Source organism: Petromyzon marinus, chromosome 51 (genome assembly GCF_048934315.1).
Source record: "Petromyzon marinus isolate PM22_M1 ecotype Great Lakes invasive population chromosome 51, UKy_Petmar_22M1.pri1.0, whole genome shotgun sequence".
Lineage (NCBI taxonomy): Eukaryota > Metazoa > Chordata > Hyperoartia > Petromyzontiformes > Petromyzontidae > Petromyzon > Petromyzon marinus.
The window spans coordinates 13123783-13150332 of NC_133717.1; the positions used below are offsets into that span (position 1 = coordinate 13123783).

The following is a 26550-nucleotide window of genomic DNA, read 5'->3' on the forward strand; positions in this document are numbered from 1 at the left end:
AATTAACAAAGTAAAATTCAAATAAATGCAGCCAGGCGGGCATATGTGGCTAGCATATTTAACATTCATGTTCGGGAGTCCTTTCAAATGCAATCTAATTACGGCTCAGTATTGTGCTGCACGGCTTGCCACCACAGTGGCGAATCGGTCAGCGCGCTGGGCCTTGCAATCCAGAGGCCGCCGGCTCGATTCCATCTCTCGGCGTGGGAGGCGAGTTTCTTAAACCCCCCCCCCCCCCACTGCCACCTCTGTTCACCCAGCAGGAGTGTGAGTGGGTACCAGTGCAGTCGTGTGTGGTGGGTTAAAGTGTGGGTACGGCCTCCTCTTACACGATGTCTGGCCAGCGTGTAAGAGTAGACCAAATATCCTTGAATGGGCCTCTCTAAGTGCGTCCTTTCGTGAGGCCTTTCCACCAGCAGTGGGGTGAAACGGCAATTGCAGGCCTGTACCTTGACCCTACTTACAGAACATTGTCCAGTCTTTAAAATTATTTATAGTTTAGCAAAGGGGCTCCCAATGACGAGATTATAGATTCAAATCCCAGCCAAGGTTGAATCATTATCCATCATCATCCCTTTAAAGTCTATAGATTGAACAACAGACATAGAGGCTGCACAACCTAGTTACAAGAGGTCAACAGTTATGGTTGAATGGAATGTGGGCATTTCACTACTAGCCCTGGACGAATGAAAATAATGTTGTGGGTTTGCGTCCTCTTCAACAGGAGGCGTGGATTGGTAGCCGTGGTGGTGGTTGCCTATGCCCCCACTGAAGATGAAAATCAGTGGAGGTACACAGTCAAGGCTGATGAATCAGATGCCTTCTATGACCTCCTCTCCCAGGTGCGGGCTAAAATGACCTCTCGGAATAGTCATCTTACTGCGTGATGCCCGACTGGGTCATGGCACTAGCACTTTGGCGGGAGAGATTGGAAGGGATGGGCCAGATCAGCTCAGCAATATCAGTAGGAGGCAGCAATATTTTTATGTAGCCCGTGGGTTAGTAATTACCAACACGCTGTTTCGACATAGGCACACTGACACAATATCTTGGGGTTCATGCTGGGTCCAAGTAAGAACATCTGCTGGCCTATGTTTTGGCGGAACAGCACATGCTAACCCATGTCCTTGAAACCAGGACCTACCGTAGAGATTATCTATCCACTGACCATTGGCTTGTCATCTGTAGCAGAGGATTGTGGTAAACTTAGGGCCATATCCGCAGCCACAATAACTTGGTCTCGGCTAGGAGTCAAAAGTTCCGAGCCAGTGTTTGACCATCGCTCACAGCTGGGGCGTGCATATTCCCTTACGCCTCCTGATGCCAACGGGAAATGGGTGAGGTTCAGGACTGTGGCTCATGCAGTTGAGGAGATGGAAACTGCCTCGGCAGTCCTCAATCGCAATTTGTTTTTGTATTTTCCATCAAAGAGTAATCTTTACAGCACCACCTCTTATTACCATCATTCAGCGGAATAATTGTGATCCAATCTCTGACCTCCAAGATTAAATCCGCAGAGTTGCTCAGCCTTACCGTGAGGCCACCGAGAAGAGGAATAATCCCTCTCACAAAATAAAATCACGCGGAGCGAGGAGCGGTTACAGGGGGTTGTGACCCTAGCCAGCACTGCAGGACACCTCGAAGATTGTAAGCGACCAACCATCCCCCCCCCCCCGTGAGTGACAGGTTAACGTGGCATCTGTCGGGGTCAAGGAAGCGCACAGAGCCCCTGCAACTTCCTACACGCGCCACCCGCTGGCGGATGAAGCCTCCGCGATTTTGGAGCCCATCCAGATGGGTATCTTTGTGTTTGTTTAGTTTGTCTTCGCCGCCTTCTCTTCCACGCTGGTCACGCGCCTTGGAATAAGTGGGAGCGCCCACAAATTCGTTTCACCACCACCACCACATGCGCGACCTGCGGTGCACCCACGAATGCTGCTGCGTGGGCAGAGGGCCTTGGCCGGTTGGTGGTGGTGGTGGTGGTAGCGGGGTGGTACGGATTTAGAAAAAACTAAAAAAAAACATGCCGCGTTGTTTCAGTTGCAAGTCTGGCAACAGTCAGACTTGGACACGCGACAGTCAGACTTGCACACGTGACAGACAGACTTGTACACGCGACAGTCAGACTTGTACACGCGACAGGCAGACTTGTACACGCGTGGCGGCGTGGTGAAGGGGGAATGCATCGTTCACACGCGGTGCAACCCGGAGCTACGGAATAACGTTCGAAATGCAATCGCGAACGTCAAGAAAAAAAAAGTGGTTGAACCAACCGTGGCACGCTCTGGCACAAAGGCGCACGGTGCCTGCCACGTGACGCTCGCTTATTTTTTTATTATTTGTCTGCGGGTCACCGCCCGTCAGTGCGGGGTGCGTGCGCACTGTGCGATCATGCAGAGTCGCTGCTTGCTCTGAATCCTGCGACGTTCAACCTCAACGCGGCTCAGACCCTGCATCATCATTGCTGTGCTGTTTTCGCCATCCGCCGCACCCCCCCCTCCCCGACCCCACTCTCTACATCTCTCCCCGTGTCGCTCACCCTGTGTCTGTGTCTGCAGCAGAGGAAGGCCGTGTATGTGTGTGTGTGTATGTGTGTTTGTGTATGTGTTCATGTGTGTGTGTATGTGTTTATGTGTGTGTGCATGCGTGTGTGCGTATGCGTGTGTGTGCATGTGTGTGTTTGCATGTGTGTGTGTGCATGTGTGTGTGTGCATGTGTGTGTGTGTGCATGTAGTCCGGCAAAACAACCCCCTACCTCCTCGCGGTGCCGGACTGGCAACTCTGTCGTGGACAGTGCTGTGGGGGGAGGTCCAATTTCGATTGGCTCCTCCCCTCATGGCATCTGTGTCCACCACAGGGGCTAAACGGGGGCTCTGGACTGGTGCGAGGGGCTGGTAGCCCCTCCACCTTCAATTAATTACTAGTAAACCGCGAATTAAGTATATAACTAATAAGCTTGTGCCGGAAGCCCCGGGGGGCCAGGGGTCTATGACGTCTCCTGGCCAAACCCCAATTGGCGGAGCCAGGAGATTGAATATCTACCCTCGGGGCTCCTCCAGAAACAACGAAAAACCACTACGGGTGGCCAAGTGGAATGTTCGAACGCTCACTGCAGAGAAGAGGCTGCCACTTCTCTGTTGGGAGCTGGACCGGTACCGCCTGGATCTCTGTGGCAATCAGGAGGTCCGGTGGACAGGTTCTGGCTCCTGTCACCATGAGGGGTGGACAGTCCTCTACTCGGGGCAGCAGACTGCCAAACAACAGGGTGTGGCTCTTCTTTTGAACAAAAGAATGAAGGGGGCGTGGGAGCGTGGCGGTGAGGTGTGGGAAGCTGTAAGCCCCAGGCTACTTTGGGCTCGCCTTCCCATCAACCGGAGGCGAGGAATGGTGGTCGTGGTTACTTATGCCCCCACCGAAGATGAACATCCGTGGAGGGATGCGGGCAAAGCCGATGAGTCAGATGCCTTCTATGACCTCCTGTCACAGGTGCTGGCTAAAGTGGCCCCTCGGGATAGAGTCATCATGTTGGGTGACTTCAATGCCCGAGTTGGTCATGATGCTGGCACCTGGTCTGGAGTGATTGGAGAGCATGGGCCAGATCAGCTCAATAACAACGGTAGGAGGCTGCTAGATTTTTGTGCAGCCCATGGGCTTGTAATTACCAACACACTGTTCCCGCATCGGCGCATCCACACAACATCATAGATGCATGCCGGGTCCAAGCAAGAACATCTGCTGGACTACATAGTGACGGACCAGCGGATGCGAGCCCATGTCCTTGACACCAGGACCTACTGTGGAGCTGATCTGCCCTCTGACCATCGACTAGTCATCTGTAAGATGCACCTGCCATTCTTCCACTCCGGTGGTGGGTGTACACCCAGGACCCCATTTCAACCTAAAGTGGCCTGGTCTCAGTTATCTGATGAAAGTTGCAAGCGAGAATTTCATCATTGCTTGCGGCTGGGATTGGCATCATCCCCGACTCCTCCTGATGTCGAGGGTAAATGGGCGAGGTTTAGGACTGTGACTCATGCAGCTGCAATGGCTGCTTTGGGTACGCGGTCCAGACCTCCCCAGAGACCCTGGCTGACAGAGGAGGTGTTCAGGATGGTTGAGAAAAAGCGACAGGCCCACTGTCATCGGCTACAGAATCCCACGTCAGAGAATGAGGAGGCTTACCGCAGCCTTCGCTCGGAGGTTCGGAGAGCCGTGAGGCGCTGCAAGGATGGGTGGTGGTCACGGGTTGCTGAGGAGATGGAGTCTGCCTCAGTGGGCCGTGATCATAAATCTGTATTTAACTCCATCAAAAAAGTGACCTGCAGCGCCACACCTATTACCATCATTAGGTGAAAAAACGGTGATCCAATCTCCGACCCCCAGGAACAGATTTGCAGATTTGCTGAGCATTTCTGTGAGGTCCTTGGGGAGGGAAAATTCCTCAGCCAGGAAAACATCGTGGCACAAAGTGAGGATGACCCTGCTGAGGCTGCGGTGCCTCAAATATTGGAAGAAGTCACCCTCTGTGAGTGGCTGGCTGAGGTGCCATCTGTTGAGGAAGTACTGAAGGCGATCCGGAGTCTGAGACCAGGAAAGGCAGCGGGCAGAGATGATCTCCCAAGCGAAATGCTGAGGGAGGGTGGCGTTTGTGCACAGACTGCCATATATGACATCATAACAACAGTCTGGACCACTGGACGGGTTCTGCAGGATTGGAAGGATGCCCTGGTGGTCCCCCTTTTTAAGAAGGGGGATCGCACAGACTGTAACAACTACAGGGGCATCTCACTCCTCAGTGTGCCGGGAAAGGTCCTGGCAAGGATTATTCAACATCGCCTTGCCAGGCACGCTGAGGAGAGGCTTGCGGAGCCCCAATGCAGTTTAAGGAAAGGGCGGTCCTGCACAGATGCGATATTTTCCGTCCGTCTGCTACAGCAGAGGTGTAGGGAATTCCAACAAGACCTACATCTCTACTTTATTGACCTGGTCAAGGCCTATGATACCATCAGTAGGCCTGGGCTCTGGGTTGTTCTTCGTGCTTTTGGAGTACCTGACCCTTTGCTCACAATCATTAAGGACCTTCATGATGGTGAGCGGGCCCGGGTAAAACGACGTGGCCGGGAGTCAGAGCCATTCCCTGTACACCTTGGGATGCGACAGGGATGTCCTCTGGCTCCCACATTATTTAACATCTATTTTGACCACGTAGTTCGTGAAGCCTTCAATAGCTTTACCGGGGGAATCTCCATGTGGTACAGATATAATGGGAGGCTGATCGATGCCCGGGTGCGGTCAAAGGATGGCTCCCTATTGCTCAACCACGTTATGTATGCTGATGATTTGGTAATAGCTGCTCATTCAGAGGAGGAGTTGGAGACGCTGCTGCTGAGACTGGAGCGTGCCACTAAGAGGTGGGGCCTTACCATCAGCCCCACCAAAACTAAGCACCTGCCTGGGCATTTTGTACCATCGGACACTCCACCCCCACAACTCCCAATCGGTGATGGGGCAGTTGTGGAGCGAGTGGAGAGTTTCCTATACCTGGGCAGTGTACTTATGACCGGCTCCAGTTTAACAGCAGAGGTCTCACTCCGAATCAGTCGAGCGGCAATATCTTTTCATCGGTTGCGTAACACTGTGTGGAAGCAACCTGGTCTGTCGCTCCGCACTAAGCTTCAGGTCTTCTCGGCCACGGTCATTCCCTCCCTTCTCTACGCTTACGAAACCTGGACCCCCCTAATGGAACATCTTCGCCGGTTAGAAACATTTAGGCTGGCCTGCCTACGATCCATCCTGGGTTTAACCAGACTGGATTGTGTGAGGAGCTCACAAATCCTTGAAAGATCTGGGCAAGGTCCCATTGGTGAGCTCCTCCGGTGGGCAAGGCTGCGATGCCTGGGTCATGTAGCCCGCATGCCCAGCCACCGCATGCCGAAACAGCTTTTGTTCGGCCGGATTGAGGAGGCTAGACGGGCGCGGCACGGGCTAGAGAAGAGATGGAGTGATGTGGTACAGGAGGACGTGGAGCTGAGTGGACTTGCCGATGACTAGTACCAGCGGTGTCAAGATCGGCCTCTTTGGAGGAGGCTCGTGAAGGACGCTACTGGGCAGTTGGAGGCAGTCGCCCTCCAACAACAACGGAGGATGGAAGAGCGACGCTCACAACAACGAGCGGAGCGCCGGGTGGCTAAGGCACAGCAGGTTGGCACAGTAGGGGGCACAGGTGGTGCATCAGCCAGTCATCTCAGTCAGTCGACCCGAGGCACCTGGGTTTGCCCCGTGACCTCCTGCCAGCGGGCGTTCGACACTTCACGTGGCCTCAGGGTGCACATGGCCTGGCACAAGCGTCGTGGTGATGTCACCGCCACTTAGTGGTGAATGGCGGTTGTTGTTGTGTGTGGTAGTGTAGCGGTTAGCGCTACGCTGCGCTACGACTCCCGCGACCCGGGTTCCATCCCCGCTCACGGCCAATACCAGTAGTGTTGGCCACCCACCACCTCGTGTGCCGTGCCAGTCTTCATAGGTGCTGCTCGCTTACAACACTTGCCTCAACAGTCTGTTAAGGTTATATGGGGGTTTTTGTCTTTCGGAGCGCGCTACGCTACGTACCCAACGAGCCGAGTTCGATTCTCACTCACGGCCACTAAAACCAGTGATGATTATCTGAACCGGTTCTGGGCCACCCGTAGGTCGGCTCAGCCTCAAATGAGTACCTGGTGCGGTGCGTAAAACATCGCCACTAGGGAGACAAAGGCGGCCGGGCGTGGTGCTGGCCACCCACCCCCTCGTGCGCCGTTCCGGCCTTCATAGGTGCTCGCTAACAGAACTTGCCTCTACAGCCTGTTAAGGCTATACGGGGGATCTTTGTCTTTGTACAGCAACAACCCGGTTTCTGTCGTGGAAGCGTCTTCCGACAGGTGCGGCGACGAACATCGAAACGACGTCAATCAAAGCGATTTGCGTGTGCGTGCGTGTGCGTGCGTGTGCGTGCGTGTACGTGCGTGTGCGTGCGTGCGCGCGCAGCTGAACTCCTTTCGCACCGCCCGAAGTAGCCAATCCGCGCTAATCAGAGGTGCGGGTAGAAGGACCCACAACAAACACCGCGTTGGCCGTGCGGCGTGGACGCGTTGTCGTCCCTGTGTGCCGTGGCCTCGGTGACCCCGACGCCGTGTTGGGGCTGGAGGAGGGGGCGGGTCGCAGGGACTTTGGCCGTGTGGTCCTGACTGGATGGGCCTCCAAAGCTAAGATGTTGAATATTGTCTCCATTGCGTAAACTTTTGTGGCTCACACTTTCAATTAGGATGGATGTACAGACAAGAGACGGGAATGATAGGACACGGTGATAGCACATCGTGATATGGTACAAACCCAGACGACCGCATCAAAACTATTAACTGTAAACTATTTTTTTGTTATTTTACCAGGTAAGGCCCACTGAGTTATAGCGCTTCCTTTTCAGAAGCGAATGATAGCTTAACGGAGTAGCGTATTACGTGGAAATTATTGCGTGGAAATGTATAGGGGCAGGGGAATACTCTGAGCACATGTTTCTAAATATGTAGGGAACAACCAGAGGACCCGGATAAAAATCCAGAGTGACCACGGGGAGAGAGACACCGCAAACTCCAAATATACAGCAGGCGTAAGGGTCGGGATTGAACCCATGGCCTGCTGTATACAAGGCGAGGCTGCAGTTAACAATTCGCCACCACGGCTAACATCAGTGGCGAGTGATATCTAAACCTCTCCAGCCATTCACCAACCCACACTGACCAGCGTGTTGAGGTCAAAAAACCCGTGACCGACACTGTTTGGGGAGGGAGGCCTTAATCCAGCAGTGGATTAACAAAGGGCTTTGATTTAATTAAATTGTCGTATTGCATATGTCGAGGGTTCGTGGAATGCCGCCGTGGTGTAATGGATATCGCACTGCGCGGCAGTTTAAACAATTGCTACGTTTCTTAAACCCCCGCCACTCTCCCACCTCCGTCCACCCAGCAGTATACATGGCTACAGCCCGGTTAAGTCGATCAGGGGGGCCCGTGTGGTGGGTTAAAGTGTGGGCATTCTTAGCTCTTTCGGTAAAGTCACGTTGAAGGGAAACAATAAAATAATAAAATATATATTGTTTAATATATTGTTTTATATATATTTTATTGTTTCCCTTCAACGTGACTTTACCGAAAGAGCTAAGAATATGAATTGCTGCAGTCACGAAAGCTTTAAATCAAAATTTAAAGTGTGGGTACTCCCACTTCTGCGCGGAAGAGTCGGCAAAATTCCCATCTCGAGCCGCTCCCCAGTCGAGAGTTACCTCTGGAGAGGGGGAGGCCAGCCGTGGCACGAGCGAGCGATTACAGGCCTGCTGCACCTGCACCGTGTCCCTAGTATTGTGTACGGAGAGAAACACGTGCTTGTCCCTGGGGGAGGGCAGTGGATATTTGTATTGTATATCTGAGCCATTGTGTTTTGATTATCCCATTTTTCGAGCCTCTGGGCTGAACAGGGATAATCTATCTCGCCCTGGGTGTGCGCACCGACAATCAACAGGAATCATCCAATCTCACACTAACCCCCTGCCACCCTCTCCACATTGTTCACTTCAACTCCCAGCGTGCAAAATTACACCCAGCGCTGTTTTTTTTTAATTTAATTTTTTGTATCTATTTACATTTTGGGGTGTGGGGGAAGGAGCATACGACAACAAAACTGTGTAACGCGTGTTTTTTTTTTCAAGCATCTTTGTACGTGCGATTGAGTGTTGCGGTGCCAACGTATGTTTGATTCCGTTCTTCCGTGCGGTGGTAACACGTTCAGGGAGCTCGATGTCAACCGATGTCGAGGTCTACCGCTGTTGGCCACGACGCGAGAGGGCTTTAGCACACAGAGAGAGAGAGATCGTGTTGCTGCTGCTCCTCCCTCCTCTTTTGAAAGAGCGCAGACCGCAGTGGGTTTGCTGTATTGCCCATAGACTTACATTGCACGTAGAATAATATTGCCCAGAGACGACTTGCATTGCCCATAGACTCACTCTTACAATGCCCATGGACTAACGTTGCCCATGACATATATTGTTCGTAGACTTACATTACAGGTAGACTTACATTTCGATTTAAAGCTTTCGTGACTGCAATGATTCATCTTCTTTGGTTCTTTCGGTAAAGTCACGTAGAATGAGAATAAAATAATAAATTGATAAAATAAAATAACACAATAATAATAATAACACAATAATATTATTGTGTTATTTTATTTTATCAATTTATTATTTTATTCTCATTCTACGTGACTTTACCGAAAGAACCAAAGTAGACTTACATTGCCCATAGACTTACATTGCCCAACGACATACATTGCGCAAGGACTTGCATTGCCCCTAGACTTGCATTGCCCATAGACTTACATTCCCCATAGACTAACATTGCCCATAAACTTGCATTGCCCCTAGACTTATATTCCGCATAGACTTACATTCCCCATAGACTAACATTGCCCATAGACTTGCATTGCCCATAGACTTACATATCCCCTAGACTTACATTCCCTATAGACTTGCATTCCCCATAGACTTACATTGCCTCTAGACTTACATTCCCCATAGACTTGCATTGCCCATAGACTTACATTGCCCATATACTAACATTGCCCATATACTGACATTGCCCATAGACTTGCATTGCCCATAGACTTACATTGCCCAACGACATACATTGCGCAAGGACTTGCTTTGCCCATAGATTTACATTGCCCATAGACTTCCATTTCCCACGGCATTGCATATAGCAACGATATATTCAAGAGATGTCGTGCAGTTTTGCTATAAAAGCGCAGCGCTGCAATTGCGAGCTCATGCCACTGATGTCGGGAAAAAAAAAAAAGCAGTCGATCGAGCAAGCAAGCAAATTCTAGAGTTGTATTTTGTCTACTCTTCCACGTCGACCAGATTTGTTGGAAGTGGTGCGAGTACCCACACTTTACCCCGCCACCTGCGATCTGCCGATGCACAGACTTCTAACTGTAGCGATATCTTACTGTTGGGTGGACAGAGACGGTGAGGGATTAGAGAAACTTGCAGTGCTGTTTCGGCCGGAAGACGGAGTCGAACCGGCGATCTCCTGGATTGCAAGTCCAGCGTGCTGACCATGGCAACGCTGCAGTAGCTGGTCGCTTTCGTTTCTAAGTTAATAATCTAAACACGTGGTGCTTATTCATCTGGACATTTATATACGTGCGGCAAAAACCGGTAACCGGAATTTTACTTTTTCTTTTTTCGTTCTGGTTCTTGGTAATACAAAAAAATATATATTTTAATAATCCTAGCATAATTAATATAAACACAGTGTGCGTGAATTAGAGTTCGTATGTGTTAGTATTAGACACGGCGTGTGTGTGTGTGTCAGCGTGTGTTTACCAGTGTGTGTGTGCGCGTGCGCATCAGTGTGTGCGTGTGTGTGCATCGGTGTGTGTGTGTGTGCATCAGTGTGTGTGTGTGCATCAGTGTGTGCGCGTGTGTGTGTGTGCGTCACCGTGGGAGTGGTGTCACAGCGGTTAGCGCGCTGCGCAACGATTACCGCTCACGGCCACCAACACCAGCGACGATTATCTGAGCCGGTACTGAACATCCCCTCGTCCAACTCAGCCGCAAATGAGTACCTGGTGCGATGTGTAAACATTGCCACGAGGGAGACAAAGGCGGCCGGGCATGATCCTGGTCACTAACTCCGTTGTGTGTCGTCCCGTCCTTCATAGGTGCTCGCTAACAGCACTTGCCCTTACAGTCCGTTGAGGTTATAGAGGGGATCTTTGTCCTATTATAACCTTTGTCTTCATCGATGTGTGCGTGTCAGTGCTTGTTTACCAGTACCGCATGGACGTGTGTTTGTGTGCGTGCATCAGTGTGTTTGTAAAGGCATGTCTTTCTGGGTCAAGTGAAATAACGCTACAGAGAGAGAGATTTTTTTTCTTCCCCGGGCTTGTACCAGCGCGTACGGCAAAGCGCCAACAGCATTAATTGAGCCAACCAGGTCAGCTTGGGACAGTATGCTGTTAATTAAATTGTGGGCTTTAATGTCACAGCGAAATGGCTGTTCTGGCCTCAAGTTGCATATGCTAGCGGGACACTTAAGGGAATACGATTTGACTTGTGCTATTGTCACGACGTGCGTTCTATAATATTTTGTCCTTTAAGTGTTTTTTTCCCTGCTATATCCGTGCCTGGTCACGATATGAAGAAGCCATGCCTCGCAGAGCAGGGCGAACCAACCCTTCGTGTTGAACAACGGCCCGTGGAAGCTGATATCGTAGAACCACTTCCGAGATCTGCACACGGCAGCGCTTTGCCACCCACTCTGCATACGGCAGTATAATATCTGTTGTATGACGGTCACATTTTATATTTGCAACTGTCATAGCTGGCTGGAATTCATTGCACAGTCATTGATGATGGGACTGAGACGATTAACTCACGGCACCCTTTTGGGAACCTCGTTTAATCACAAGCGGCTTGCCTTGGATTTGAACCCAGGGTCAGGGCCCTGCCAGGTCAGAGCTCTGGTCTCTGAGCCACCGGTCACCTCTACCTACGAACACGTTCTTTGGTGATGCTGTGCTGACAGGAGTGTGCAATTAACAACAATCTCAACACACTCGTCAACAACACTGTGGATTTAAAGGAAACAAAAATATCTGATCGGTGACGTTTTGGAGAATGGCCCTTCATAACGCACGTGTTATGAAGAAGCGCATGTACTGTGAAGACGTGCGATAGATAAGGCCCATTGCCCGAAACGTCACCTCTTATTTTTTATTTATTTTTTAAGACCACGGTGTTATGAACGTGTGATTTTTGTTGTTGTTTTTAAATGTGCTTATGCACCACTGCCAACGCAGCAGCAGCAGCATCACCAGTGACGTAGTAACGACACTAGATCAGCTGAGGGGCTGCGGCAATCGGTCATATGGAGACCCCAATATTTGATTTGCCCAATTTGCAGAAGCCTGAACGGCACTGTTCCTAATTAAACAAAAATAAAACGTGCAACGTAAATGAAATAATTTGAATAAAATGTTAATTCAAACTGCGTTTTAAATAAGTGTTTGTTCCTTTTGCACTGCTGTTGAAAATATGTCACGGTGGTTGTCAAGGGAGCCCCAACTCGTAGCTTTGGCCACTAGGGGGTGACGGGGGGGGGGTCAAGGCACCCCCTGGCCCACATGCTCGTCACGCTACTGAGCATCACCAAATAATGTTACCACTTAAGTTGTTTTGCTTTTTGCCATTTTTGGTGACCCATATAACCCTTGCAAACGAGAACCATCCCTCATCCCTTGAGTTTCTCACCCTTGTTAACCAAAATAAACCTGAATTTAATTCATGATGGCTCGTTTTGCGCAACTTATTTTAACGTCTTAGATTTAAGTAGGGTCTTTGAAGTCAAAACAGTTGTTACCTAAAGCTCTCCGGTATACATGTTATAATGTTTATGTCGGAGCTTAAAATCAGAACATGATGGTTGTATAATGTTATGCATGTTCAAGATGGTTTTAAACGGTCAAGTTACAATGGTTTCATGGGCTTACTTATGCTCGAATCAATGAAAGCATGAGTAACATTTACTAAACATGCAAAGATAACTATTTAATTTTAACGAATTCATGGCTCAGGAATCAAACATATTCCCATGTCAGAGACATTGGGGCTTTAGTTTGGTAACACAATTGTAAGCAACAATTATTTTTTGTAAATGATTCATTATAAAGTTTTGTAATAATGTAAAAAGTAAAAATATACATTTTCTGAATTGACTCAATCCTACTCAATAACGCGCACTTAAATATGCAAATCAGAAGTTTAAGAAGGCACAACAGATTAACTTTAAGCGTAAATCCAACGCCGTTTCCACGGGCAACCGTTTAAGTACTCCCGTGGAAGAAACATTACGGGGGAAGGGGTAGGCGAAGGGGAAACATAATTCCACCCGCGGCCAATAACAAGCCACTATTGCAAGCTCATGAGCAAAGAGATGGTCCTGTGCCCCTCCCTCGGCCGCCATCCACCGCCACTCTCTGGGTGCCGAGACGCCGACGTGGCCCCACCAACAACAACAAAAAACGAAAACGACGCAAATCAGGAAGAGCCGTCACAAGGTCACCAGTGACACCGCGCGATGGTTGACAACATGAAGAGATTGTTAACCCTCTTGGGAGGTAACGTGTAATCTGCCGTTAATTAACCACTTTGGTCAGAGAGACCAATTTACGTACATTGATTAGTCTTAATGAGCTGAAGCAATAATGATGATGATCACAACGATCAACCTATGCTGAAACGGAGTGTTCCATTAAAACATCGTACTGGATCGATGTGCGGTTATGATCCGGTGATGGAAATATTAAGTTTAAATTGACGGAGATGAAAATGTTACATTTGAATAACACAATCAATTTCGCTTTAACCTACCCTGCACGGTTGTTGCGTGACGCAAATTTATTTTGTTAATTTAGCTTTTTTTGTCCGTACGATTGTTTTTTGTTATCACTTAATTTTCATGCCCCGAAACATTCATGCTCGCATCCCTGCTCTACGTTGTATGTGCTATGAAAAAGGGGGCATTGCCTGAAACGTCGCCTATAATATATATTTTTTTTCATTTTTAGACCACAGTCTTATTGACGAATTTGTCTGACTTTCCGCGTTGTCAGAGACACGTTCGTCTCATTGGGCCCTCAAATGCGTCGAAGTGACGTCCATACACCCACGCCTGTGTGTAGATATTCACGTACAGGTGGTCCCCGCTTTTACGACACAATGCGTTCCTGGAAACCCTGTCGTAAATCGGACCCTATTTCCCATATACCAGCGGTCCCCAACTTTTTTGGCACCAGGGACCGGTTTCGTGGAAGACAATTTTTTCACGGACGGGGGGGGTGGGGGGGTCATCATTGGGTCTTTCCCCATTTTCAAAGAAACTCTCCAGCGACGTTTGTTTTGTACTCCTTGTGGCTACTAGGGGTTAGAGCTTGTGGGCTTACTCATTGTGGCTACTAGGGGTTAGCTTGTGGGCTTACTCATTGTGGCTACTAGGGGTTAGAGCTTGCGGGCTAACTCATTGTGGCTAGTAGGGGTTAGCTTGTGGACTTACACATTGTGGCTACTAGGGGTTAGAGCTTGTGGGCTTACTCATTGTGGTTACTAGGGGTTAGAGCTTGTGGGCTTACTCATTGTGGCTACTAGGGGTTAGAGCTTGTGGACTTACTCATTGTGGCTACTAGGGGTTAGAGCTTGTGGGCTTACTCATTGTGGCTACTAGGGGTTAGAGCTTTTGGGGTTACTCATTGTGGCTACTAGGGGTTAGAGCTTGTGGGCTTACTCATTGTGGTTACTAGGGGGATAGAGCTTGTGGGCTTACTCATTGTGGTTACTAGGGGTTAGATCTTGTGGGCTTACTCATTGTGGCTACTAGGGGTTAGAGCTTGTGGACTTACTCATTGTGGCTACTAGGGGTTAGAGCTTGTGGGCTTACTCATTGTGGCTACTAGGGGTTAGCTTGTGGGCTTACTCATTGTGGCTACTAGGGGTTAGAGCTTGTGGGTTTACTCATTGTGGCTACTAGGAGTTAGCTTGTGGGCTTACTCATTGTGGCTACTAGGGGTTAGAGCTTGTGGACTTACTCATTGTGGCTACTAGGGGTTAGAGCTTGTGGGCTTACTCATTGTGGCTACTAGGGTTAGAGCTCGTGGGCTTACTCATTGTGGCTACTAGGAGTTAGCTCGTGGGCTTACTCATTGTGGCTACTAGGGGGTAGAGCTTGTGGACTTACTCATTGTGCTACTAGGGGTTAGAGCTTGTGGGCTTACTCATTGTGGCTACTAGGGGTTAGAGCTTGTGGGCTTACTCATTGTGGCTACTAGGGGTTAGCTTGTGGGCTTACTCATTGTGGCTACTAGGGGTTAGAGCTTGCGGGCTAACTCATTGTGGCTACTAGGGGTTAGCTTGTGGACTTACACATTGTGGCTACTAGGGGTTAGAGCTTGTGGGCTTACTCATTGTGGTTACTAGGGGTTAGAGCTTGTGGGCTTACTCATTGTGGCTACTAGGGGTTAGAGCTTGTGGACTTACTCATTGTGGCTACTAGGGGTTAGAGCTTGTGGGCTTACTCATTGTGGCTACTAGGGGTTAGAGCTTTTGGGGTTACTCATTGTGGCTACTAGGGGTTAGAGCTTGTGGGCTTACTCATTGTGGTTACTAGGGGGATAGAGCTTGTGGGCTTACTCATTGTGGTTACTAGGGGTTAGATCTTGTGGGCTTACTCATTGTGGCTACTAGGGGTTAGAGCTTGTGGACTTACTCATTGTGGCTACTAGGGGTTAGAGCTTGTGGGCTTACTCATTGTGGCTACTAGGGGTTAGCTTGTGGGCTTACTCATTGTGGCTACTAGGGGTTAGAGCTTGTGGGTTTACTCATTGTGGCTACTAGGAGTTAGCTTGTGGGCTTACTCATTGTGGCTACTAGGGGTTAGAGCTTGTGGACTTACTCATTGTGGCTACTAGGGGTTAGAGCTTGTGGGCTTACTCATTGTGGCTACTAGGGTTAGAGCTCGTGGGCTTACTCATTGTGGCTACTAGGAGTTAGCTCGTGGGCTTACTCATTGTGGCTACTAGGGGGTAGAGCTTGTGGACTTACTCATTGTGCTACTAGGGGTTAGAGCTTGTGGGCTTACTCATTGTGGCTACTAGGGGTTAGCTCGTGGGCTTACTCATTGTGGCTACTAGGGGTTAGATCTTGTGGGCTTACTCATTGTGGCTACTAGGGGTTAGAGCTTGTGGGTTTACTCATTGTGGCTACTTGGGGTTAAATCTTGTGGGCTTACTCATTGTGGCTACTAGGGGTTAGAGCTTGTGGGCTTACTCATTGTGGCTACTAGGGGTTAGAGCTTGTGGGCTTACTCATTGTGGCTACTAGGAGTTAGCTTGTGGGCTTACTCATTGTGGCTACTAGGGGTTAGAGCTTGTGGACTTACTCATTGTGGCTACTAGGGGTTAGAGCTTGTGGGCTTACTCATTGTGGCTACTAGGGGTTAGAGTTCGTGGGCTTACTCATTGTAGCTACTAGGGGTTAGAGCTTGTGGGCTTACTCATTGTGGCTACTAGGGGTTAGATCTTATGGGCTTACTCATTGTGGCTACTAGGAGTTAGAGCTTGTGGGCTTACTCATTGTGGCTACTAGGGGTTAGAGCTTGTGGGCTTACTCATTGTGGCTACTAGGGGTTAGATCTTGTGGACTTACTCATTGTGGCTACTAGGGGTTAGCTTGTGGGCTTACTCATTGTGGCTACTAGGGGTTAGAGCTTGTGGGCTTACTCATTGTGGCTACTAGGGGTTAGAGCTTGTGGGCTTACTCATTGTGGCTACTAGGGTTAGAGCTTGTGGGCTTACTCATTGTGGTTTTCTAGGGGTTAGAGCTTGTGGGCTTACTCATTGTGGCTACTAGGGGTTAGAGCTTGTGGGCTAACTCATTGTGGCTACTAGGGGTTAGATCTTGTGGACTTACTCATTGTGGCTACTAGGGGTTAGCTTGTGGGCTTACTCATTGTGGCTACTAGGGTTTAGATCTTGTGGACTTACTCATTGTGGCTATTAGGTTTAGAGCTTATGGGCTTACTCATTGCGGCTACTAGGGGATAGAGCTTGTGGGCTTACTCATTGTGGATACTAGGGGTTAGAGCTTGTGGACTTACTCATTGTGGCTATTAGGGGTTAGCTTGTGGGCTTACTCATTGTGGCTACTAGGGGTTAGAGCTTGTGGGCTTACTCATTGTGGCTACTAGGGGTTAGAGCTTGTGGGCTTACTCATTGTGGCTACTAGGGGTTAGCTTGTAGGCTTACTCATTGTGGCTACTAGGGGTTAGAGCTTGTGGGCTTACTCATTGTGGCTACTAGGGGTTAGAGCTTGTGGACTTACTCATTGTGGCTACTAAGGTTAGATCTTGTGGGCTTACTCATTGTGGCTACTAGGGGTTAGAGCTTGTGGGCTTACTCATTGTGGCTACTAAGGGTTAGAGCTTGTGGGCTTACTCATAATGGCTACTAGGGGTTAGATCTTGTGGGCTTACTCATTGTGGCTACTAGGGGTTAGATCTTGTGGGCTTACTCATTGTGGCTACTAGGGGTTAGAGCTTGTGGGCTTACTCATTGTGGCTACTAGGGGTTAGCTTGTGGGCTTACTCATTGTGGCTACTAGGGGTTAGATCGTGTGGGCTTACTCATTGTGGCTACTAGAGTTAGATCTTGTGGGCTTACTCATTGTGGCTACTAGGGGTTAGATCTTGTGGGCTTACTCATTGTGGCTACTAGGGTTAGATCTTGTGGACTTACTCATTGTGGCTATTAGGGGTTAGATCTTGTGGGCTTACTCATTGTGGCTACTAGGGTTAGATCTTGTGGACTTACTCATTGTGGCTATTAGGGGTTAGCTTGTGGGATTACCAACACCACGTGACTGAGACAAGTGCGCAGTGCGGGAAAGAGGCGCGGACGGAATAGGTAAATAATAAAATAATGGGAGCGAGCCACGTGCGGATTCACCGCTCGCCTCCTGCTGTGAGGCCGGTTCCTAACAGGCCATGGACCAGTATCGGTCCGCTGCCCAGGGGTTCGGGAACCCTGCCATAGACAGTAGAAACATGACTTGCCGTATCTAACTGGGTTTAATATGTAACACATCCATTAAAAAAAACATTTGAGGATAACAAAAGCTCCTCGCCGGGTCACATCGAAAACCAGACTGACTCTCATTTAAATGTGTCCTGAGTCGTGCAGAAAAAATACGTCGTAAATCGATCCATGGTGGAATTACTCGACACAAACGTCGTAAATGTGGACCATCGTGAACTGGAAACCGACTGCATAGTGCTGCGATGTAAATCAACGCGTGTATGTATTGTTGAACTTCTTTCGCACCGTACGTTGCCAACCGTGCTAATCGGAGGAGCTCGCGTTGCAGGTGCCAGGTGGATTGCGACGTGGCAGAGCCGTCTGCCATGTCCATAGTGTGTGTGTGCAATGCATGTTTGATTGTATATGTGTATGCATGCACCGTAATAATACTGAATCGTGTACCGTGCAGTTATATGACAACTTTTTGGTAAATAAGAGGTTGATAAAAAAAATGTTCTCCTCTGACCAAGAATTATTTTATTCTTTGTTTCCCACTGGCAGAACGTGGTGAAGTATGGCCAAATAACCTCCACAACCCGCATCTGCTTGGGCAGGCCTTCATCCAGCAGTGGATTGCACAAAACAATCCCTGCACATGTATCAAGGTGTATTAGGCATTGCGATGATGGTACCAGTTGTTTATTTAAAAAAATAAAGTGTTGTGTGCACGTGTCATGTCGAACTTCTTTCGCACCCCTAGTCGCCGAGCGTGCTAATCGGAGGTGCGAAATCAGCGCGGGGTGTCGCGACTGTGTGGTTGAGACTTGAAGAATCGCCACTGATGGACACGCAGTGCACGTTGAGCCAGGGACAATCCCCATGACTGTCATCTGCATCGATCGCCTCGCTGAACCGAGCACCATTCACTGCCTACCATCATAACGTATTCTTTGGGTCTTTCGGTAAAGTCATGTAGAACAAAAAAAATGACAAAAATCTACGTGACTTTACCGAAAGACCCAAAGAATTTTGATTTAAAGCTTTCGTGACTGCAGGGATTCATATTCTTGGTTCTTTTGGTAAAGTCACGTAGAAGGGAAACAATTAAAGAATAAAAATATAAAACAATAAAATTATCACGACGTTTCGACTGCAACACAAGCAATCAACATCATCAGGTGTGAAAACCACAACAAGAAAATTTTAAAAAGTGGCGTTTTTCTTTTTTAACGTTAGCACCACGGAGTGCGATTTGGCAGTTATTCAGATGGACGAGTCCATCTATGTTCGGAAAAGAGGATGGGGGAGACGAAAATAATGGATGCTGTCTAAAAGCCACCGTAAGCGTGAACAATCAATTAAGACCCGAAATGGTTTATCAAATCCTTCCAATGACCCAAAGAATGTGAACTCCTGCAGCCACGAAAGCTTTAAGTCAAGATTGACCATAATCCGCTTTCTGTTTCATTCGACGTTCCAATGCTGCCATCTGGTGGGCGCTGGCCTGGGATTTCACCGACCGGGTGAGAGTCCATTTGAGACGAAGCATCGAAATCGTCTGCATGATTGGTGGTATCGTTTGTATGAAAAATAATAACAATAGGTTTCACCCTTTCTGGCGACAAAGCGGGTGGTGTTAAGATGTTCAAACGCCCAATATAAACCTTTTGCAAATAATCAAGTCTGCATTAACCATACGTACTTGTGGTGAACATGCAAACAAAACAAGCTCTGATAACCCTGGTCTACAGACAAAATGCTTCCGAAATAAATGTAGCCCAACTTTACTAATTCTGGGTCACTGAGAATTAAAATGATGCTTAAAATTGTTGATTGGCTCTAGTTTTCAAGATATGCTACTGGGGAAGTATATACGACCCTTGACTTGGGAATGGCGGAGGATATGTGAGTTATCAAGGGAAGGGATCTTATTTTAAACCAGAAATCACTCAAATAAAACCTTGGCTGGATCTATGAATAAATATATGACTGAGTTTGGACAGTGCTTGCTTTTTGAGCAAACAATGAATGATGCAATCTGAACCTGGTATTGCGTCATACATGTTATGAATTGCATCATGTTACTCCTAGAAGTTATGGATGATGCAATCATAACCAGGCTTACATCCCTCTGCTGAATAAATTTTCCTACATCAGCTCTAGAAATCATAGTGTCGTGCTCTCTTATTTGTCAGTGTTTGATTTTGCAAAGGAACACATTTCTATTCTTGGTTCTTACGGTAAAGTCACGTAGAAGGGAAACAATAAAATAATAACAATATAAAACAATACAATTCTCACGACGTTTCGACTGCAACACAAGCAATCATCATCAGGTGTTGTGGTTTTCACACCTGATGATGATTGCTTGTGTTGCAGTGTTGTGGTTTTCACACCTGATGATGATTGCTTGTGTTGCAGTCGAAACGTCGTGATAATTTTATTGTTCCCTTCTACGTGACTTTACCGAAAGAACCAAAAATATGAATCCCTGCAGTCACGAAAGCTTTAAATCAAAAGATTGAACACATTTCTGTTTAGCAAAAGTGAGCAGAGATGCCTCGTACTTGTGTGAACAAAGCAGATAACGTCTGCTATGTTTGTGGTGAAGTGACTTTTGCATCACACAAGCGCAGTATAACCACTATGGTTAATTTAAAGCCTATCACCTTTATTTTGGCTGCAAAATTGGAGATCATGACAAGATGTGGGCCCCACACATATGCTGCAACACTTGTGCAACAAATCTTCACCAGTGGTTGAACAGGAAAAGGAAATGTATGCCTTTTGCAGTGCCAATCATTTGGAGAGAGCCCACAGATCATATCAGCAATTGTTACTTCTGCATGGCACCTCCAGTTGGGAAAGGTGTGTCAAATAAGAAAAAGTGGACTGTGCATTATCCAAACATTACATCAGCTATATGCCCAGTAGCTCACGGAGAAGGACTGTCGCTTCCTGATGCACCAGAATCATTCTCACTTGAGTTAGACGAGGAAGAGGATGAAACTTCTGGTCCTGAACCATCAGGGATTTAGAACTACCCAAGAGTAAGGCAGAGCTGATGGGCTCCAGGCTGCAGCAGTGGCATCTCCTGGCAGGTGATGTTAAGGTTTCCATGTTCCGTGACCGTCAAAAGGAACTTGTCCCATTCTTCTTCATGGAATGTGATCTCGTAGCCTGCAACAAAATCGATGGTGTGATGGCAGCCCTCAACATCGTTCATGGTCCAGACGAGTGGAGACTGTTCATTGTTTCATCGAAGATGATTCTAAAAGCTGTTTTGCTGCATAATGGAAATGTTTTGCCATCAATTCCAGTTGGTCATGCAGTCCATATGAAGTAAACCTATGACAACATGAAACAACTTTTGAGGTGCATAGACTATGACCAACATCAGTGGTAGCTCTGTGGCGATTTGAAGGTTGTTGCTCTCTTGCTTGGTCTGCAGACTGGATACACAAAGTACTGCTGTTCTCTCTGCGAATGGGATAGTCTTGGGAGAGATTCCCACTACATCAAGATAGATTGGCCACTCCCACAGTCATTTGAGCCTGGGAGAAAAAGTGTTCAGCAGCCACCACTAGTTGAATCAAGGAAGATTTTGTTACCACTCTTACACATCAAACTGGGTCTGATGAAGAACTTTGTCAAAGCCATGGACAAAACACAAGCAGCTTACAAGTACAGTATCTCCGTAGAAAATTTCCAAGGTTAAGTGAAGATAAGTTAAAGGAAGGTGTCTTTGTTGGTCCTCAGATTCGTGAACTTCTTCGAGGTGATGCATTTGACAGTAAACTCCGTGGCGAGGAAAAGACGGCATGGGAAACCTTCCAGTTAGTGGCAACACATTTTCTCGGAAACAACAAGGCAGACAACTACAGGGAGTTGGTGGAAAACCTCCTCAAGGCATATAAAAGCCTTGGTTGCAACATTCCACTAAAGATACATTTTTTGCACTCTCATCCGAGATTTTTTTTCCCACCAAACTGCAGAGCAGCGAGCGACGAGCATGGTGAGCGATTTCACCAGGACATTGTAACATTGGAAAAACGCTATCAGGGCAAATGGAGCCCATCAATGCTTGCAGACTATCGCTGGACAATGACAAGAGATGCTCCATTAATGAATACAAGAGACAAGCCAAGAAGCGCCGAGTAGACCCTGAATAAGGACTAAAATATATACTTATACATAAGTGTTTTGCCCTTTGTTTCAGAATACATTTTATTTATATAATCCTTTTGCTTATTTTTTAAGTGTTACATGAACAGCACAGGTGACATGTTATCATGTAAAGCAACCATAAACACATGAAAAGACCTAGGTTCACAATTTATGAGTAAAACTCTACTATCTCACAATATAGATAGACGTAAAATGTAGCCATTCAGTTGTTTTAATTGTCACATTGGAATTCAGCACATCAAAATCCATAATAAACAGCACATGTCATCTCTGAAGCAGACGACGTCTAAAACATGTTAGTGTATTGTTCATTCTCTTCCAAATTGATTACCGCGACCATGGCATTGCGTTTTAATGTACCCCCGGGCGTGTTCTCCTCCTTCGGCTGCCACTGCATCATTATTCTCACCGACCAGCCGACATCTTTTATGGAATCAGAATCTTTATTTACACTGGAGGAATCCGATGAGCTATAAAGCTGAAATTCACACATCACAACACATCACAACAAACAGTAAAATACAAACACGATAGGACTGCAAAGTACAGGAAAGGTAAACACATCACTTACACAAAATATATATACAACTAGACTATTTTTGGATCTTACCAGGTAATGTAACTTTCTTAACAGGAATATCTTGTCCCTAACATTGCACATGTTCTCTAATCAGTGTGTTTCTCATCCCGTATCTCTCGTCGTTCACAACGTGTAGACCCTCAATATTCCTACATGCTCTATTTTCTTCGTCACGGCTGTCCATGCTTCTTCTAATCAGTGTCACAAGTGTGGTGCCGTGAATTCACTCGGACGACAACCGTCTCTTTTTCCGCCGTCACTTTTATTCCATCGTTCCGTACACACAGTAATTCTCTCCGTGCTCCGCCAACTCGGACACTCCGATTTACTTCAGCATCGTCCGTGCATCCCCTTCCACACACAGTGTTCCATCCTCTATCTCTTCACACACAGTGTCTTCCCTTCCACACACAGTGGTTCTTCTTCTATCTATTCACACACAGTATCCTGTCTGTCTATTCACACACAGTGACTCCATCTATCTATTCACACACAGTGACTCCATCTATCTATTCACACACAGTGACTCCATCTCTCTCCGCTAACGCTGACTCTCCCTATCGCTATTTACTGTCTTTGGGGTCCGGCTCTCTATCTATTCCTCCCTAACATTCCAGCTGTCTTCTTCGTATCTCTTCACCTCTCGCCAACAACTGCCCAGCAACAACTCTCCAACAACAACTCCCCAGCAGCAACTCCACTCCGTTAAAACCACCTCGCGTTTTATCCCCTTTCGCATTCGCCTTAATTAATTGCCACGTGGCTCGCTGGCCGTTTTCCGCCAGCTCGCACCTGTCCCCTCCATCAGACATCCAGACGCCACCACTTAACACTAACAGCCTCTCGACCAATCACAGCCCTCGTGCCACGACTCCCTTACGCCACCCGCGACTCGACCACCTGTTCGACCTCATGTGACCCGTTCTCCTTGTCTGTCTGTATGTACTGTATATGGCCAATTCCTATGCGTATTGTTTACTCCACTACACAAGTACAGGTAATATGCAACGTCGGTCGCTTGATAATTTTCACAATGAATTTCAGCTTTCAAAAAGCACTGCTATCTGCGCTCACTCTCTCTATTTCATCATTTGATCCCGGCCTGTCTTCGCCATGGTGGCTAGGAGATGTTAACTACCTCGCCCGGTTTACAGGAGGTCATAAGTTTGATCTCGACCCTGACGCCTGCCGTGGTCGCGTAGATTTTTCTCCGGGTCCTCCGGTTTTCCCCTCCGCATTATAAACATGCATTTAAGTGTATTTGGCTGCTATACATTTACACATAAGCTACTTCGTTGAGCTACCATTCGTGGCCAGGTCCCTTCTGAAAAATAGCTATATAGCTCAGAGGACCTTGCCTGGTAAAAAAAATGTTTAACAATACATTCACCAAGGGCAACTGTGGCAAGAGAATGTGTCCACTCAGTCGCTTGCTGAGCAATGATGGGTCTGCAGACTTTACCTGAAACCTGTTGCTTGAATGAATCTCCTGAAATGATTCCGAGGCCCATGATACCATCTCGTCACACCATCTAATCACAACCATCACCGCACACCATCTCATCGCACCATCACGCCGCCACATCACTCCTGGTAAAATTAAAATAAATGTGCATGTTGGAGTATTTTTGTTTGACATTTACTCGTCGTTCTCTGCAACATCGATCCCAATTCCATGAAAATATGATCTGATAAAAGAAAACAAAAATATAAACAATCATCGAAGACGTTGTGGTGAATATAAACAAACAATTGGAGATTTTTTTCTCTCAAACGTTTTCCGTCCGTCCCACATTACAAACATAATTAAATTAAGTGGAACATATTAATTGTATTATATTCTTTACAACAGCTCTACCCCAGCCAGGCCGCCCAAAATGTGGCCCATTCGGCTTTTATTTGGAGGGGGGGGGGGGAGTGTTTGGGTGTGGGGGGTTATTGGGTGGGGGGGGGGTGTTTGGGTGAGGGGGGGGGTGTTTGGGTGGGGGGTTATTGGGTGGGGGGGGGAGGTGTTTCGGTGGGGGGGGGTGTTTGGGTGGGGGGGTGTTTGGGTGGGGGGGTTATTGGGTGGGGGGGTGTTTGGGTGGGGGGGTGTTTGGGTGGGGGGGTTATTGGGTGGGGGGGTGTTTGGGTGGGGGGGTGTTTGGGTGGGGGGGTGTTTGGGTGGGGGGGGTTGTTTGGGTGGGGGGGGTGTTTGGGTGGGGGGTTATTGGGTGGGGGGGTTATTGGGTGGGGGGGGGGGTGTTTAGGTGAGGGGGTGTTTGGGTGGGGGGGGGTTGTTTGGGTGGGGGGGGTGTTTGGGTGGGGGGTTATTGGGTGGGGGGGTTATTGGGTGGGGGGGGGGTGTTTGGGTGGGGGGTTATTGGGTGGGGGGGTGTTTGGGTGGGGGGGTTATTGGGTGGGGGGGGGGGTGTTTGGGTGGGGGGGTTATTGGGTGGGGGGGTTGTTTGGGTGGGGGGGGGTGTTTGGGTGGGGGGGTGTTTCGGTGGGGGGGGGTGTTTCGGTGGGGGGGGTGTTTGGGTGGGGGGGGGTGTTTGGGTGGGGGGGTGTTTGGGTGGGGGGGTGTTTGGGTGGGGGGTGTTTGGATGGGGGGGTTATTGGGTGGGGGGGTTGTTTGGGTGGGGGGGGGTGTTTGGGTGGGGGGGTGTTTGGGTGGGGGGGTTATTGGGTGGGGGGGGGTGTTTGGGTGGGGGGGTGTTTGGGTGGGGGGGGGTGTTTGGGTGGGGGGGTTATTGGGTGGGGGGGGGGGGTGTTTCGGTGGGGGGGGGGGGTGTTTGGGTGGTGGGGTGGGGGGGGGTGTTTCGGTGGGGGGGGTGTTTGGGTGGGGGATTATTGGGTGGTGGGGGGGTGTTTGGGTGGGGGGGTTATTGGGTGGTGTGGCGACAAAAATAGAACCCCAAGAATCGCGCGTGACGTCAGGCCCCCCTCGCCCCGCCCCCCTGTTTGTCATTTTTTTCATCGAGGCCTTCTCACGAGAGGCGTCACTACGACTACAATTGGTGACGGACGAGAACGTTAAAGAGACGTCGACAATCAGAAGATAACCGTCAAACTCGCCCGTCCGCCGGGGTTTTTTTTTTTTGGGGGGGGGTTAATTTAAGTGCCGGAGAAAATAAAACGCAACACTTCTAACACGAAAAGCAAAACCATGTGATTGTGCGACGTTACTGTACGGACAGTGCGCATTGACTCGAAGTGGCTGCTGCTGCTTTCACTGCTCCCGCTGTTCGCTCTAAAACAAGAAGACATCTAAAGTCTCTGTCGAGATCTTTCGGTGAGTTTTACTTCCACTCGAGTCGAGGAACGTCGACAGTCGGCCTGCTTAAAGCTGCTTGGTGCACGCGAGCCCCTTGATCCGTGGCGTAAAGTAGCCGGTAGGCCGCGAGTGAGGCCTTGACCATACTTCACCAAGCTCGTTAACCATACTTCACCAAGCTCGTTAACCATACTTCACCACGCTAGTTAACCATACTTCACCACGCTAGTTAACCATACTTTACCACGCTAGTTAACCAAACTTTACCACGCTAGTTAACCATACTTCACCACGCTAGTTAACCATACTTCACCACGCTAGTTAACCAAACTTCACCACGCTAGTTAACCATACTTCACCACGCTAGTTGACCAAACTTCACCACGCCCGTTAACCAAACTTTACCACGCTAGTTAACCATACTTCACCACGCTAGTTAACCATACTTTACCACGCCCGTTAACCATACTTCACCACGCTAGTTAACCATACTTCACCACGCTAGTTAACCATACTTCACCACGCTAGTTAACCAAACTTCACCACGCTAGTTAACCATACTTTACCACGCTAGTTAACCATACTTCACCACGCCCGTTAACCAAACTTCACCACGCCCGTTAACCATACTTCACCACGCTAGTTAACCAAACTTCACCACGCTAGTTAACCAAACTTCACCACGCTAGTTAACCATACTTCACCACGCTAGTTAACCATACTTTACCACGCTAGTTAACCATACTTTACCACGCTAGTTAACCATACTTCACCACGCTAGTTAACCATACTTCACCACGCTAGTTAACCATACTTCACCACGCTAGTTAACCATACTTCACCACGCTAGTTAACCAAACTTCACCACGCT

General features: G+C 48.4%; 1 protein-coding gene and 1 long non-coding RNA gene across 2 annotated transcripts in view; both read left to right on the forward strand.

Moving 5' to 3' along the window:
* Positions 1-10779: 10779 nt before the first annotated feature.
* LOC142931268 (uncharacterized) lies at positions 10780-19821 on the forward strand. The gene is made up of 2 exons (XR_012947283.1): positions 10780-13206; positions 18217-19821. It is a non-coding gene; the product is annotated as an uncharacterized LOC142931268 (long non-coding RNA).
* Positions 19822-25355: 5534 nt separating this feature from the next.
* ASCC3 (activating signal cointegrator 1 complex subunit 3) overlaps positions 25356-26550 on the forward strand; it is a 117268-nt gene continuing 116073 nt past the window's right edge. The window contains exon 1 of the mRNA XM_032973575.2: positions 25356-25697. The gene's annotated coding sequence lies outside the window, so the exon portion shown is untranslated. The remainder of the gene's footprint in view (positions 25698-26550) is intronic.